We start from the raw sequence: 17,883 nt of genomic DNA on the forward strand, positions 1-17,883 counted from the left end.
ATCTTCCTCCCTCTCTCTCTCTCTCTCTCTCCCCCCCTCTCAATGGTTCAGGGATCAGGGAGAAATAATCAATCGTTAGCGTTCTTAAACGCGAATCGAGGAGAGAAGCGAAGAAACAATGGCGGAGATCGATAATGGCGTCATCTACAAGACGAAGTTTATCAATTTCTTCAGTCGCTCCATTCTTATCGTCCTCGAGAACGAAACCTCAACTTCTCTTCTCGTCTCGATCTGTGAGTTCTTGATATCTGATCCCTCGATTCCTTCCTCTTTCTGTGTTTCTTGATTGCGATCCTGTCCCTTTGAAGTAATCTTGATCGGCCTTTTTTTTCTTATCGATTCTCTCGATCGACGATGGCTTCGTCTCTTGAATCGCTTTATTTATTTACTTCGTTCTTGGATTTGTTTTTATATCTCCTTTTCCTCTTGAATTCGTTCCTTTTCTTGGTCGATCGTCATGCTTCTTGTTCCTTGACGCGTTCTTGAAATTTGCGGATTTCTCTTAAAATCTCGTTCATTGTCTCCTTCTTTTAATTGATGGATCCTCAAATTTGTTTTCAGGCAATGTTCTTCTTCTGCGTGGTGATGCAAGGCTTGATCTTAATTGGACTCAAGTACCGCAGCAGGATTTGATGTCCCTTACTGTAGATAGCCTGCTCAATTCTGAAAACCAAGAGGTCTTATTTTCGTTTTAAATTTTCCAGTAGATGTCTACGAGTCTGATTTTTGCTAGATTTGTACTCATTTTAATTATTCCTTTTGGTCCTTGATTTGTAACAGAAGATAGGAGAGGCGATTTCTCTGCTCCCTAATCTGCTTTCAGATTGATGTGTGCTTTGGGAGGTAAGCTTCGATGAAACTTCAAGCCTAATTCACCTTCAAGATAGAGTCATTATTATGCTTGCAATGTGATGTCCTATCTTTTAGTTAAAAGATCACTTTATCGTGCAATCATGCTTTGATTCCTATCCTAGGATCACCTATGATTCGATAGTTAGGGTGGAGATTATGAACGCTTCTAGTTCTAGAAAATACATTGGAGTGTCTGCGTCACGAGGACCTTTGCTTATTGAAGGCTCACTGAGCATTGTGCACTCGCTGAGCTTGTTTCTTCTATGCACGCGCGCACATATATGCACAATTGCGCATGGTGATTAGAAGACGGTACAACTAAACATACTGACCAACTAGATCTGGGGTACTTGAGACACTTTCGGTTCGAAAAGCCAATCCGAGCATGATTCAGACTGGTGCACCAGGCAGGGCTCGGCGAACGTATTTTGTAGTAGACGACTGCTGCCTAATTAATTAGGAGTTTTATTCCTTTAAGGGCTAGGTTTTTGATCCAATTGATGACCCTCTTACCCATCAGATTTCATCCGAGGGATGAAATTGCGCCTCTATTGTAAATGAGCCCTTTCTGTAGGTAACTGTATTTGTAATAATAAAAGAAATAGAAAATTAGTCATAGACTAAGCTCTCCTTCATCATCAATTATTGCTGCTCGAGTTCTACCAAGTGGTATGGAAACATGATAAGCAAGGAGATCATTACGGAACTCCCATCTTCAAGATGTTTGAGACATCAGCGCTTCGTACATGCTATTGTCAAATCAGATATTACCTCAACATTTGCTTTCTTTTTAAACTTTATATGCTATTGTAGACAACTGTAATAACAAGCTTAATCACCTCCCATATGATCGCCTCCACAAGTTCCCTCACCATTATATGTGCATACGCATAGGCTTGTGAGCACTTGTGTTTTGAGCTAAGTATACATCCTACTTTCACTGTGCCTGTTAGATGCTCATCATTTCTCTCAGTTGTTCAGCACTCCACAAGTTCTAGGTTATTGTTTAGAACTATTTTAATAATTCCACACATCTCAATTATTTTTATCAACAACTATCACTATACTTTATAAGTTCCAAAAATGACATCTCTGGACATTTTTTCTTGTGTACAGTTGCGTGAATTGTAGTTTACTGTCTCCTCATGCAAGTTAATAGTGTTGCAGCAGGGGCTTCACAGACACGAAAGATGTCTATACACGAGTGGAGAATGAATACACTGTGTTGGGCGCAGAGTCACGCCCACCGCCGCGGAAGCGATATCACCTGAGAGAAAACCCTGGTTTTTGTTGTCACAAAAGCACAAGTCAACCTCTATATTCTTGTTTCTCAAAGGAAACGAGAATAGATAGTGAAATTCTTATTTCTCAAAGGAAACAAGAACCGAAAGTGATATATTTCGAGAATAGATAGTGAAATTCTTATTTCTCAAAGGAAACAAGAACCGAAAGTGATATATTTCATCAAAGTAAAATATACACTCTTCCTCTCATCAGCTCTAAAACCGAATATTGAGGGAACCTACAAGCTATAGCCAACACCCAGAAAACAGTAAATACACGAGATTTACGTGGTTCGACAAACTTGCCTACGTCCACGGGAGGGGTGAAGATTTACGTGGTTCGACAAACTTGCCTACGTCCACGGGAGGGGTGAGGGGAGATTCCACTATAAGGAGAACACCGACGACTTGTACAATCCACAAGCTCGTCTCAAAGAAAAAAAAAGATCTAATTTTTACTCAAAAGAAATTGACCTCTCTTTTGTAGAATCTCTCTAAATTGACCTCTCTTTTGTAGAATCTCTCTTTTTCTCTCCTCAAAGATCTCTCTTTTCTAGACTCTTGAAAACTCCTCAAGAAACCAGCCTACCCTCTGTTTCACCTTACAGTCGGAAAGAAAAAAAACTTTTCAACCTCTCTACTTTTCCGCAGTCCTTTTCCCGTAGCCTTTTATTCCCTGCCGCTGTTCCCACTGTAATTTTTCACCCACATCACAAAACCCTAGGTAAACATGTGTATTTATAGGAAGCGATGTTGGGCCGGTTAAGAATACCCGCTGGCCGCTGCTTGGGTTTGGTTTCACGCACACACGTGATTTGAGATGCCAGCTGGCACACGCACGTTTACAATTCTCCACCTCGTACATCATTTGATAAACCTCAAATTTTGGACGAACACCAGAAGAACACCGCGAACATCACCAGAGAGATCTCCATCGGTCAAACCAGGCCAAACCAGCTGCGTCACTTTACCGTGACTGCCTACGTACCCTCCACCGGGATCAAGCTAACCGTAGTTCAGAATTTGTTCTCCATATAGTCTCCACCTCACCCCATCACCGCCCCGAAGGGCCATGCACTCTTGGGCAAATCAACAAGGACTGATATGAAACAAGTCCAAGCAATGCTTAAACTTGCTACCTGTGACCACCTTGGTCAACATGTCTGCTGGATTCTCATTCGTATGCACCTTCATGAGAGAAATATCACCTTTCTCTATGACGTCCCGCACGAAATGATACCTGACATCGATATGCTTGGTACGACTGTACGAGCATGATGAACTTGATTCTTCGCCAAGTGAATCGCACTTTGACTGTCGCACCACAAGTTCACGTTCTCCTGCTCAATCCCCAAGTCTTCTAGAAGACCCCACAACCATAATGCTTCCTTCACTCCCTCCGCCATGGCCATGTACTCGGCTTCTGTAGTAGAAAGTGCCACTGTAGCCTGCAACATCGATCACCAACTAACTGGAGCTTCATGTATTCTGAATACATAACCAGTAGTAGATCGCCGTCTATCTAGATCGCCCGCATAATCAGAATCAACAAACCCGTCAATCTGACATGTATCTCCACCAAAACACAGACCCGTATCCGCGATACCTTTCAAGTACCTCAGGACCCACTTCACAGCTTCCCAATGCGCCTTTCCCGGATTCGCCATGAACCTGCTGACCACACTAACCGCTTGTGAAATATCTGAACGTGTACACACCATGACGTACATTAAACTGCCAACTGCACTAGCATAAGGAACACGCTCCATGTGTGCCTTATCTTCCGCTGTAGTGGGAGATTGTTTACCTGAAAGCCTAAAGTGTGGAGCCAATGGAGTCGCCACCGACTTAGCACTTTGCATCCCAAACCTCGCGATCACCCGCTCTATATAGCCCTTCTGACTCAAGAACAATCGCCGATTCGCCCGCTCTCTTCTAATCTCCATACCCAGTATTTTTCTAGCAGCGCCCATGTCCTTCATCTCGAACTCTTTACCAAGTTAAGATTTCAGCATATCTATCTCCACCCTGCTCTTTGAAGCAATAAGCATGTCATCCACATACAAAAGAAGATAGATATAATCACCTCCACGAAGCTTCCGAATGTAAACACAGCAATCGTAATCGCTTCGGGAAAATCCATGCTTCAGCATGAAGGAGTCAAATCGCTTGTACCACTGCCGAGGAGATTGCTTCAGTCCATAGAATGACTTCCTCAAGCGACATACATGATGCTCCTTATCCTCAACCTTGTAACCCTCAGGTTGATGCATGTAGATCTCTTCATCCAAGTCTCCGTGCAAGAAGGCCGTTTTAACATCGAGTTGTTCCAGCTCAAGATCATCATGAGCAACAATACTCAATAGCACCCGAATAGAAGTGTCTCAAGATCATCATGAGCAACAATACTCAATAGCACCCGAATAGAAGTGTGTTTCACCACCGGAGAAAATATTTCATTGTAATCCACACCCTCTCTTTGTGCAAACCCTTTAGCCACTAGTCTCGCCTTGTACCTTGTGCTACCGACCTCTGAAGGATCTTCCTTTCTCTTATACACCCACTTACAACCAATAGCTTTTCTTCCTACGGGCAATGGGACCACCTCCCATGTTTGGTTCTTCCGAAGAGATTCCATCTCCTCCTCCATCGCAACCAACCAACTCTCATTATCTTTGTCCCGAATAGCTTCCTTGAAGGAGACCGACTCATCTTCCTCCACCGAGAGTGCGTATTCAACCAAATTAACCTGCCCATAGTGCTTCAGGGGTTGATCAGCCCCCAGCTTTTGTACCTGCTTGTATACTCGCTTTGGCCTAGTGGAAGCCAAAGTATCCTCGAGCTGCTGTTGTTGTAGTGCCTGTGTATTCTCCTTTGTATACTCGCTTTGGCCTAGTGGAAGCCAAAGTATCCTCGAGCTGCTGTTGTTGCAGTACCTGTGTATTCTCCTGCTGAACCTCCTCTTGCTCAAGCTCATCATCTACCTGATTTTCCACTTGAACATGACTAGAACCTGGTTGGTCTTACGGTTCTATCTCAATAACCTGGGACTTTGAAGTCCCAACAGTCCCAACACCATCATCCTTGGGCGCCCTAGCAATCATGGATTTTTCATCAAAGGTAACGTCCCTGCTGATCACGAACTTCAAATCTTCTGTACACCAAAGGCGATAGCCTTTTACGCCCTTTGCATACCCCAAAAATATCGCCTTCTTGGTCCTCGCGTCAAGCTTTCCCTCGTTGACGTGATAATAGGCGGTACATCCGAAAATTCTGAGCCTCTCATAATTCGCATGTTCCCCTGACCACATCTATAGGGTGTATCACCATCCAATGTCGAATGTGGAGAACAGTTCATAATGTAACATGCTGTAGCCACCGCTTCTGCCCACCATTCGTTGTCCAATCCAGCATAAGATCGCATACTCATTGCCTTCTCCCGCAATGTTCGGTTCAGTCTCTCCGCGACCTCGTTCTGCTGTGGTGTTGACCTGACTGTCCAGTGTCGAACAATGCCCTTTTGATCACAGAACTTCTTGAAAGCACCATCTGTATACTCTGTACCATTGTCAGATTTCAGTGTCTTCAATTTCTTGCCCGTCCTGTTCTCAACCATTGCTTTCCACTTCTTGAATGTCTCGAATACATCATTCTTATGCTTAAAAAAATAAATCCAAGCATACCTAGAATAATCGTCTATGAACGAGACAAAATACCTGGAACCACCCTTGGAAGTTGTCTGAGCCGGACCCCAAACATCCGTGTGCACATAATCTAGTATACCTCTGCTCTTGTGATTGTTTTTCAAGAATTGGACCCTGTGCGTCTTTCCGTACACACAATCCTCGCAAAAATCCATGCAAGGTTTCTTCAGATTCTTTAGCAAACCCTCCTTACCAAGCAGAACCAGATCCTTCTCTGACATGTGCCCAAGCCGCCTATGTCATAACCGGGTGTGCTCACATGGGTCTCCACCACTTCCTTCAGTTCCAACCGCTGCATCTCCTGTCACCGTCATACCCGAGAGAGTATATAGAATACCGTGACGAACACCCTTCATCACTGTTAGGGAACCTCGAACAACCTTCTTCACTCCGTTCTCTGTAACAATCTTGCAGCCACCGGAGTCCAATGCACCCACGGAGATAAGATTCTTCCGCAAGGCGGGAACGTGCCGCACGTCCGTTAGAGTTCGAACCACTCCATCATGCATCTTGATTTTGATATCACCTAGCCCCACCGTTTTACAAGCATGGTTGTTCCCCATCAATACGGTTCCACCATCTAAACCACTTCCTATTTGGGCACATGTGGTAAGAGCAGCCCGAATCAAGTATCCACTTACCGGAGATATCTTTGTCACCCGTAACAGCATAGCATTCTTTCTCGCTCCCTTCCTCCGATGCGTAACTCGTCTCTTCCTTGCCTTCTCTTCTCTCGGTCTTGTTGTTCTTTTTCCCACCTACTCTCTTGTTAGGACAGTCAACCTTGAAATGCCCTACTTCACCGCATTTGAAGCACGCTCTTCCCGCAAGAGGTCTCGATTTAGATCTAGACTTTCCTCCCTTGCCTTTTCCTCGCTCATTGCTCCTTCCTCTAGCAAACAATCCCTGGGATTGTTCTTTGTTACCACCAGTAATCATGTCACTGGTTGCAATCTTCCGAAGGTCATCCGCTAGAAGCGCCGTTCTAGTCTCATCCATCGTCAAATTGTCTCCCACAAGCATCAATGTTTGCACCAGGTTCTCATAAGACTTCGGCAGAGATAGAAGTAGTAGAAGCGCTTGATCCTCATCTTCTACAGTCACATCGATGTCCTTCAGATCCGATATAATCCTATCGAACTTGTTGATATATTCCCGGATTGATGAGCCCTCCTCCATCTTGCAAGTATACAATTTGGATTTCAAATAGATCCGGTTTGTTAGACTCTTCGTCATGAAGGTGCTTTCTAATTTCGACCACACGTCCGCAGCCGTTTCCTCTTCATCTACCAAGAAAGCTACATCTCTTTCAAGGCAAAGGATAATCGACGCCCGTGCTTCCAGATCCAGCTCCTCCCAATCCTCATCAGACATATCCTTGTGCTTCTTCTCTTTTTCTGCCAAAGCTTTGTGCAATTTCTGCGAAATCAACGTGTTCTTCATCTGCATCCTCCAATAGGAAAAATCATTCTTCCCATTGAATTTTTCAAACTTGTATTTTCCCACTTTAACTGTTTTACTTGTTAACGCCATTTTCCGCTTGTATTAATGAATCCGCTTCTCTCAGGAAATTACCGAGCACCACCTCAAATCAGAAGCTACACCACTCCCAATATGAATAACAGCTCTGATACCAATTGTTGGGCGCAGAGTCACGCCCACCGTCGCGGAAGCGATATCACCTGAGAGAAAGCCCTGGCTTTTGTTGTCACAAAAGCACAAGTCAACCTCTATATTCTTGTTTCTCAAAGGAAACGAGAATAGATAGTGAAATTCTTATTTCTTAAAGGAAACAAGAACCGAAAGTGATATATTTCATCAAAGTGAAATATACACTCTTCCTCTCATCAGCTCTAAGACCGAATATTAAGGGAACCTACAAGCTATAGCCAACACCCAGAAAACAGTAAATACACGAGATTTACGTGGTTCGGCAAACTTGCCTACGTCCACGGGAGGGGTGAGGGGAGATTTTACTATAAGGAGAACACCGACGACTTGTACAATCCACAAGCTCGTCTCAAAGAAAAAAAAAGATCTAATTTTTACCCAAAAGAAATTGACCTCTCTTTTGTAGAATCTCTCTAAATTGACCTCTCTTTTGTAGAATCTCTCTTTTTCTCTCCTTAAAGATCTTTCTTTTCTAGACTCTTGAAAACTCCTCAAGAAACCAGCCTACCATCTGTTTCACCTTACAGCCGGAAAGAAAAAAAAACTTTTCAACCTCTCTACTTTTCCGCAGTCCTTTTCCCGTAGCCTTTTATTCCCTGCCGCTGTTCCCACTATAATTTTTCACCCACATCACAAAACCCTAGGTAAACATGTGTATTTATAAGAAGCGATGTTGGGCCGGTTAAGAATACCCGCTGGCCGCTGCTTGGGTTTGGTTTCATGCACACACGTGATTTGAGATGCCAGCTGGCACACGCACGTTCACACACTGAATAAACACAGTGAAGACAAAGAAAACAACACATAAGGATTTAACGTGGTTCGGTCAGTATGACCTACGTCCACAGGCGAGAACAATAGAGAACTTCACTAATCACAAAAAAAAAGATTACAAAGAGGAGATCACTCTCTAACCAAAGAATCACGCAAAGAAAGAGATTTCTTATTCTATCTCTCTCTTCTCTTTAACTCCTCTCTGTCTCGATGCTTTATCTTCATTTACCCTCACCTTCCCCTTTTATATCTTTTAAAAATTAATAAAAAATTAAACATGGTAGGGAGAACAGGAGCTGGAGTTGCAAAGATTAAAAAAAATGTCACAAGATTAGGCAGCCACCCTTGACTTTATTTAAGTTACTCTTACAAATCTCCACATTGACTTGAATATGAAGATCTTCTCTTTTCTCTTCCTGTCTCGCCAATTGGTATTAGAGCTTGGCTTAGAGTATGTATATTTGCTTATCGTATGTTCTGTAACTGCCATTAAAAATGGATTCTCCACATCGGAAAATAAATAGATTACCATTTACTCTTTAAATGCACTGAATACTATTCACGAATACTGTACTATTCATAAGCACTATCACTATTCATACATACGGTTACTGTTCATAACTACAGTTACTGTTCTAGTGGGCTTTAAGATGTCTTCTGCAAAATACAAAGTGGAGAAATTCGATGGGAGAAACAGCTTCAGTTAATGGAGAGTGAAAATAAGACTTGCCTAGTACAACAAGGACTGTTCAAGGTCTTGTCCGGAAAAGATAAGTTACCAAAATCTATACCCGATGATGAGAAAGAAGAGCTAGAGATGAAGGCGCATAGTGCCATACAACTATGTTTGGCCGATGAGGTCCTGCAGGAGGTTGCCAATGAAGATACCACCGCCGACTTGTGGCTCAAGTTGGAGAGCTTGTACATGACGAAATTTTTAACGAACAAGCTCTACTTGAAGCAACTCCTCTTCACCCTTCGCATGAATAAAGGTATGCGAATTAAATACCACTTAGATAAACTTAATACTATTCTTATGGATTTAAAGAATATTGATGTTACAATCGATGAAGAAGATCAAACCCTTATCTTGTTATGTTCATTACATCCATCCTATGAAAATTTTGTCAATAACATGTTATACGATAGAGATACATTTTCTTTAGAGGATGTCAAATCAGCCTTACATTTAAAAAAGTTAAGACAAAAAGTGTCTGTTGTAAGAGGAGAGGATCAAGCTGAAAGCTTATTCGTTCGTGATCGTCCTGAAAAGGGTGTTAGTGGTAGAGGCAAATCTAGAAATATGTCTAGATCAAAGTCTAGGCCAAGAAAAAATATTGAATGTTATTACTGTTACAAGTATAGGCATATAAAACCTAATTGTCCAACGCTCAAAGCAAAGGATAGTTCGCAATCGAAGTCTGGGGAGGTGAAACCTTCAGTTGTCACTGTAACTGAAGAGTCTTCTAGTACACATGAAGTTCTTTCAGTCAATGTTAATACTTATTCACAAGATGAGTGAGTTCTTGATTCGGGTTGTTCCTACCATATGTGTCCGCATATGGATTGGTTTGTCACATATCAGTCTATCGATGTTAGGAATGTCTTATTGGGAAATAACATGCCTTGCATGACTGTTGGTATCGGATCAATTAAGATTAGAACCATGATGGTATTGTTAGAACACTAAGCAATAACCGACATATACCAGAGTTAAAGAAGAACATCATTTTATTAGGCACCCTTGACTCAAATTGATGAGGACATCCAAGCACGTGCACGTGACTTTCGTCGTGTTTATCAACGTAGGAGACGTCGTATTTCAGCCGTGCGTCAGATCGCAGGGATATAGTTCTGATATTTAGATTTTTTTTATTTTTCAGTTAGTAGTTGATTTCAGATTTGAATTATTGTTAGTTATTTATTTAGTTTGTTATTGGATGAGGTTGAGAGAGATTTGATTGAGATTTCAAAATCTGTAATATTCTCTATATAAACATTGTTGTAATCAGAATTAAGATTATTGAAGATTGAAATAAAAAAGAATAGTTTGCGTTACCTGAATCTGGTGTAAAACCGCACGACCTAGAGGTGTGAAACCCTAGCCGCCGTCTTTGTCCACCCCCTCTACCTCCGAGTAGTTCGTCGCCATCCTCAGTCATACCGAAACCGCCACCGAAAACCCCACCCTCTACATCTGTCGAAGCCTTGTTCGTCCTCCCTCTGAAAAGCAGTCGAAGCTCCGCCTGTATCTCCATCTGAGCCCCGAAACCCTAATCGCCGCCTTCAGCCTCCGCCGCTCGACAACCACCGTCGAGTTTCCCCACCTCCTCCACCTCCGACAGCGCCCCGCCCTCTACCGCGTCCCAAATCTACCCCGTCGTCGCCCTAATTGACGAAGATCGCCGTTGTTCTCATCCTCAGCCACCGAAGGCTGCCGCCGCTCGACGTCGTGCGCTTCTCCTCAGATCGCAGTCGAGCCGAATTTTTGGGTTTGGGCTTTGAACAGACCCGACCCCTTTATATTTGGATCTGGTCTACTTGTTCATACCACTTTATTTCATTAGGTGGTCTATTTTAGTTCAGACTCAATCGGTTCAGTTGGACCAGACCCTGATTCAGACCCAATCTACATTGTTTTGAATTTTGATTCCGCAGTCCGCTGGTGTATGGCTGATCCTGACGCTGAAGACAACGATCTCGTGCTTGATCCAGAGACTGGTATTGTTGATTTGCAACTTTCCCCGTGGTTCGATTACCAGACGTTCGAGAGTGTTCCTGAATACGTCGAATGCGTGACTCATCCGATTGTAGACAGTATGGAGAGCCGTTTGGGAATTAGTTCTTGGCACCGACGTTTTCATCCAGACACGCCGCTTCATCCCAATTACGTAGCTCTCGGAGGAGAACTCCCGCCACTCAGATTCGAGGTTATTACACCGCCTCCAGAGATCCATCACGTCGAACCAGTTCAGCCCGACGAAAGTTTATTTCTCTATCAACCTAATATTTTCGGAACCACTATTACGTGCATGCTGTTATTAATTTTAATATCAAATGCGATTGTGCTGTATTCCGTTTGATTAGTGAGTGAGCGATTCTGTTACTGAGTATATCTGCTGATCTAATATTACGAGTTGAACTGTATTAAAAGAACAAATCATTACATTACTTATCTGAATAATTTTACAAAGATTCAAACTTAGTACATTGTAGTTTTTGCTTAAAAACCATCGGTCGCTTCATTTTATTCTTGAGTTTCCTGCTTAGATCGATCGCTGATTTGGTGAAGCATTGTTATCGCTGATCTTACACCTGCATATACATTGTTTCACATCACAAATGGTTTTAAGTTTTCGCTTGAAGGTGGAGTTTTGAGAGGTTAGTAAAGGCTCTCTTATTGTGATGAAAGGAAAGAAGGTAAATATCATATATATCCTTAAAGACAGTACAGTGACAGGTGCTGCAGCAATGTCATCCTCAGAGGATTCAGATTTAGATACTACACGTTTGTGGCATATATGGTTAGGGCATATGAGTGAGAGAGGACTGAATATGTTGAGCAAACAAGGTCTGTTTTGTGGTCAGAAAACTAGCAAACTAGACTTTTGTGAGCATTGTGTTTTTGACAAACACCCTAGAGTCTCCTTTAGTACCGGTGTTCACAGAACTAAGGGTACTTTAGATTATATCTATTCAGATATTTGGGATCCCTCTCAGGTTCCATCGAAAGGTGGAGCTTATTTTCTGCTAACATTAATTGATGATTATTTCAGAAAAGTTTAGGTTTATCATTTAAAACATAAAAGTGATGTGTTCATAACCTTCAAACAATGGAAGGTTATGATTAAGAAGCAAACAAGAAAGAAAGTGAAGCTCCTCAGAACCGACAATGGGATGAAGTTTTGTTTTGCAAAGTTTGATCAATACTGCAAGAATGAGGGTATTGTCTATCACCGTACAATTTAGCATACGCCACAGCAAAATAAAGTTACAAAAAGGATGAACAGAATACTTTTAGAGAGAGCTCAGTGCATGCTCTCTAATGTCGGTTTGTCAAAAGACTTTTGGACCGAGGCAGTCAATACAGCTTGCTATTTGATAAACAGATTTCCTTCTACAATAATTGATTTTAAGACTCCAGAAGAGGTATGCCCCTGCTGATTACTCTCATTTAAGAGTATTTGGTTGCTTTGCTTATTTTCATGTTAATGATAGTAAACTTGAACCTAGAACAAAGAAAGCTATCTTTCTAATATATATTACTGGGGTGAAGGGATATAGATTATGGTATTCTGATACCAAATCACCTAAGTTTATTATTAGTAGGGATGTTACTTTTGATGAGAAATCCATGCTTCACCTGAGAAAGGATTTTGTTATTGATACCACAGGTACTGAAAATGAGTCTAGTAAGCAGGTGAAGCTAGAGAACTCAGCTTCAAAGAGAATGCTTGAGGACGCTTATGTTGAACCAGTTGATACTGCGGAAGGTTCAACCTTAGATGCTGACACACTGCAAGAGCAATAATATAATATTACCATCGGGAGAATAAAAAGGCAGATCCAATCTCCTCAACGCTATGTAGACATGCTTGCTTTCGTTTTAAGTATAGCAGAATCGATTGAGATTCCAGAGCCTTCTACTTATAAGGAGGCTATTAGTGGCAATGAAGCTGCAAATTAGACTGTTGCGATAACTGAAGAAATAAAGTCTCTTCACAAGAACCAGACATGAGAGTTAGTAAAGTCACCAAGGGGATAGAAAATTACTGGCTGTAAATGGGTATTCAAAAAGAAAGGACGAACTCCAAATACAGATTCTGTAAGGTACAAGACACGCTTGGTAGCTAAAGGTTACAGTCAGACATAAGGTGTAGACTTTAATGAAGTATTCTCTCTAGTTGTAAAATAAGCATCAATTCGCATGCTGCTTGCCATGGTTGCTCATTTTAATTTGGAGCTTAAACAACTTGATGTAAAGACGACTTTTCTACATGACGAGTTTGAGGAGCAGATCTTTATGCATTAGCCAGAGAGGTTCATTGTTGAAGGAAAAGAAGATCATGGATGCATGTTAAAAAAAATCTTTTTATAGTTTGAAACAGTCTCCAAGACAGTGGTATTTGAGATTTAATACTTTCATGTTTGAGCATGGTTACTCCAGGAGTAAATATGATAGTTGCGTTTATCATAAAAAGCTTAATGATGGTTCTTTCATATATATGCTTCTGTATGTTGATGACATGTTGATTGCAGCTAAAGATATGTCAGAAATCAACGAGTTAAAATCTTAACTCAAACATGACATGAGTTTAAGATGAAGAACTTGAGAGCAACAAAGAAGATTTTGGGGATGAAGATCTACAGGAACAAACGAGAAAGAAGTTTATTCCTATCTCAGGAGAAATACATCAAGAAGGTGTTTGAGAGATTTGACATGCTTGATGCTAAGCTTGTGAAAACTCTGCTTGCTGCTCATTTTAATCTTTCAGCAGATTTGTCACCTCAGACTGAGGAGAAGCAGTACATGTATTGTATTCCTTATGCATGCAAGTGCAGTTAAAAGCATTATGTATGCTATGGTCTGCACCCGTCCAGATATTTCACATATAGTCAGTGTTGTGAGTCGGTATATGGATAAGCCTGGAAAGGTCCATTGGCAGGCTGTGAAATGAGTACTCAGATATTTGAGAGGATAAACTAATATTGGTTTGTATTTTAGCAGGAACACAAACTCAGATTACAGAATACTTGGCTATTCTAATTTAAATTATGTGGGTGATTTGGATAAGAAACGATCCTTGACAAATTATATATTCACTCTTTCAGGTGATGCCATTAGTTAGAAGGTGACTCTACAGTCGATAGTTGCTTTGTTTACCACAGAGGCAGACTATATGACAGTGACAGACTCTGAAGTATGGATTCACCCCCGGAGGCCACGAATCCGTGTCCGACTCGAATTGGACACGAATTCATGCGCGACACGTGCACGATACGTGTCGGACACGGGTCAACGGTCAATCCAGGGGGACATGGTCAAGGGAAGGCGGGGACACGGCTAGGATTCACCGAACAAAAAGGAAAAAAAACAGTGAAAGACAAAACCAAAATCCAAACCCAAAACTAAACCCTAAAATTTTCACTCACCTGAGTCTCGACACCGCCACGATAGCTTCGATCTCGTCTTCTCTCTCTCGTTATGATCTCGTCGCTCGTCCTCGTCGCTACTAGGTCAGTCTCTCTCTCGATCTCTTCTTTTCTCTCTCTTTCTATCTCTCTCTCTCTTCGTCTCTTTCGATCTCTAAGTCTCTCTCTGATTCTCTTTCTCTCTCTTTTTCTCTGATGCGGTCTCTCTCTCAATCTCTCCGTCTCTCTATCAGTCTCTGTCTCTCTCCACTTAATTTTTTTTGAAAAGACTAACCTTTTTTTGTTTATGCAGCTTCGTGCTACTGCTGAGCAACTGAGCAAGTCACAGTGCTGCAATCCTATTCTTCATTTGGTTTTTTGTTTTTTTTTAATTTTAGTTTCAGTTTTAGTTTTAATTTCTTAACATATGAATATTTTTTCAATTTCAATTTCAGTTTCTTAACACAAATGAATTATTAACATTACACAAATGAATTATGAATATTAACATTTCAATTTGTTTTGGCAATGATGATGAAGTTTTGTCCATTCCGATTATTTGTTAGTCAATAATTATATTACATTCGCACCTTTGTATTTATCACATAAGTTTACTTCATAGTGTTAGTTGTATGATCTATTACTAAGAGTTAGAATTTATTCTCTTTTTTATATGTCATGACACCAAGTAAAACAAGAACCACATCCTAATTAGAAAATATGAATACAATATGAATATACATATGAAGATTTTCTAATTAGAATATGAAGATTTTCTAATTAGAAAACATGAATACAATATGAATATACATATTTAATGTATGAATTATGGATATTTATTTTGGTAGTTGTGTTGGAAAATTTGATTGATCCTTCATCCTTGCTCGTTGCTACTTAACTCCCAAGTATTATTTGTAAAAAGAAAACAAAATCAGTGAGCAACAACTTATTAATTAGTATAATTAGAAAAAAGAGCTTAAAATAGTAATTAGCATGCTAAATAATAAATTATGAATATGTAAATATTTAATTGTTAATCACTTAATTCTTACTAAAAAAACATATTTCATATTTCAAATGGAAATACATATTTCTTGCATTATAATTTGTGGAAACTTATAAGCTTCTCTATGTTATGCATGCTAATAGTTCATATTATTATCATAAATCTGATGGAGAAAGTTACTCATTTATACTAAATCGAGATTTTTGTATTACGTTTCATATATGTTATGGTTTAATATTTAATTAGTATTTATTACTTATTGTTTATAGCAATAGAAGCAGAAGGTAATTCCGGTGCATAGTCTGTTCAAGATGATCACACTCCTTTGTGGAAGTATGTCATGAAGTTAGAGAAGATGAGTAAAGGAGGGGAGAATTAGCAGTGGATGTGTAGTTACTGTCATGAAGTATTTACATCCTCCTACTCAAGGGTCAATGCTCATCTAATATGGATTAGTGGGCAAGGAATTAAAATATGCAAAGGCGTTAAGCCGCACAATATGAGAGACATGCAAACTGATATAGATCAAGCAGAAGTAAGGCTGAGGGCTTCTATGCCTAGGACAGCGACGCTGTCAGGTTCTTCAACGTCAAGTGCAACATCAGGAAGTCAGAGCATGCCTTCTCGTCCAAGTGAGCCAAAGAGGAGGAGGGGAGCCATCACCGTTGAACAAGCCTTCAATACAGGGGCAAAAGATGAATTTGATTTAATTATTGCAAGGATGTTCTATACTGGTGGGCTATCATTTAATTTGATAAGAAATCCTTATTTCTCCAGAGCTTTTACATATGTCGCAAGCAATCCAATTGCCGGTTACAAGCCTCCGAGTTATAATTCTTTGAGGACCACTCTTTTGCAACGTGAAAAGGCTCATGTAGAGATGTTGTTAGAGCCCATAAGGGGCACATGGAAGCAGGAGGGGATCTCTATGCAGTGATGACTGGGTAGATGCACAGAGGAGACCACTGATAAATTTCATTGCGGTCTCACAAAGCGGACCAATGCCGAGGGAGAGCAGAAGAATAGATATTTCATTGCAGAGAAGCTTGAAGATTGCATTACAGAGGTGGGGCCTCAAAATATGATCCAAGTTATTACTGATAACGTTTCGGCCTGCAAGGTCGTAGGGGCAGTTGTGAAGGGCAAATTTTTTTTTCACACATCTTCTGGACTCAATGTGTTCATACCCTCAATCTAGCCCTTAAGAATATCTGTGCTGTGAAGAATACAGAGGTTAATGCAATTGCTTATGCAGAGTGCAGCTGGATTACAGAGACACCTAATGATGCTTTGATGATTAAGAACTTCATCATGAATCACTCAATGAGGTTGGCTATGTTCAATGAGCATTCGAAGATGAAGATTCTTTCAATTGTTGATACCCGATTTGCTTCATGGATCATCATGCTAAAGAGGTTCACGGTGATCAAGAGAAGCCTCCAAGATATGATTCTTAGCGACCATTGGAGCTTGTATAAAAATGATGATGTGGGAAAAACACAATTTGTTAAGGAGAAAGTGCTTGATGATTTATGGTGGGATAGAGTGGATTATATTATTGCTTTCATTGCTCCTATATATGATATGATTCGGCTCACTGATACTAACAAGCCCAGCTTTCATTTGGTATATGATATGTGAGATACAATGGTTGAGAAGGTGGATGTTGTTATTTATAGATACGAGGGCAAAAGAGAAAATGATCCCTCCTTATTTTATGATATCATACACAAGATCTTGGTGGATAGATAGAATAAGAGCAACACGCCACTTCAGTGCTTGACGCACTCTTTAAATCCAATGTAATAATTTGGATTATTTTATCAATTAATTATTTTTGATGTGATTATTTTTATTAATAATGTCTAATTCAATGTTAAACTTTAATAGATATTATCACGAGATATGGCTCAATAAGAATATCTATCGGCAAGCACCCATCAGGATGAGGAGATCCCTTCGGAATGGTCTAAGTATCTGAGGAGATATTATCCTAATACCGATGAACGGAGGGCAGTTAACTTGGAATATGCTAGATTCTTGGCCACTCTTGACACTTTTAGTGATCCAGATGCTCTTGCTGATAGAGGATTGATGGATCCGAAACCATGGTCGGTGCTCTATGGATCCTCAGCTCCAAATCTGCAAGCATTGGTCTTAAAGCTTCTGGACCAACCCTGCTCATCCTCTTGCTACAAAAGGAATTGGAGTACATATTCATTCACTCTTTGAAGAGGAACAAGATCAAGATGATACCGACAAGGACATAATATCTTGTATATGTGCATAACAACTTTTGTTTGCTTTCTTGGTCATCCCAAGAATATCAAGGAGGAGAATCGAAGCTGTGGGATATTGGTGGAGATGCATTCGACTCATTTTAGGTTGTTGAAATTCTTGATGTCGTCACCATGAAGGCTGTATTCTTTGCTGATGATGAAGGCAATGAAGAAGTCATCGG

The 17,883-nt window shown here is 40.7% G+C and overlaps 1 protein-coding gene across 12 annotated transcripts in view; it reads left to right on the forward strand.

Annotated features, from left to right (window-relative positions):
- The window catches only part of LOC109837772 (probable protein phosphatase 2C 47), a 45,258-nt gene continuing 27,383 nt past the window's right edge, over positions 9 to 17,883 (forward strand). For 9 of the 12 annotated variants that reach the window (XR_002246423.1, XR_002246425.1, XR_002246427.1 and 6 more), the window contains exons 1-3: positions 9 to 233; positions 562 to 677; positions 781 to 843. The gene's annotated coding sequence lies outside the window, so the exon portion shown is untranslated. Of the gene's footprint in view, positions 234 to 561; positions 678 to 780; positions 844 to 8,911; positions 9,277 to 17,883 lie in introns of all 12 variants that reach the window. The other 3 variants (XR_002246426.1, XR_002246434.1, XR_002246430.1) reach the window with 3 other exon arrangements.

Source organism: Asparagus officinalis, chromosome 4 (genome assembly GCF_001876935.1).
Source record: "Asparagus officinalis chromosome 4, Aspof.V1, whole genome shotgun sequence".
Classification (NCBI taxonomy): domain Eukaryota; kingdom Viridiplantae; phylum Streptophyta; class Magnoliopsida; order Asparagales; family Asparagaceae; genus Asparagus; species Asparagus officinalis.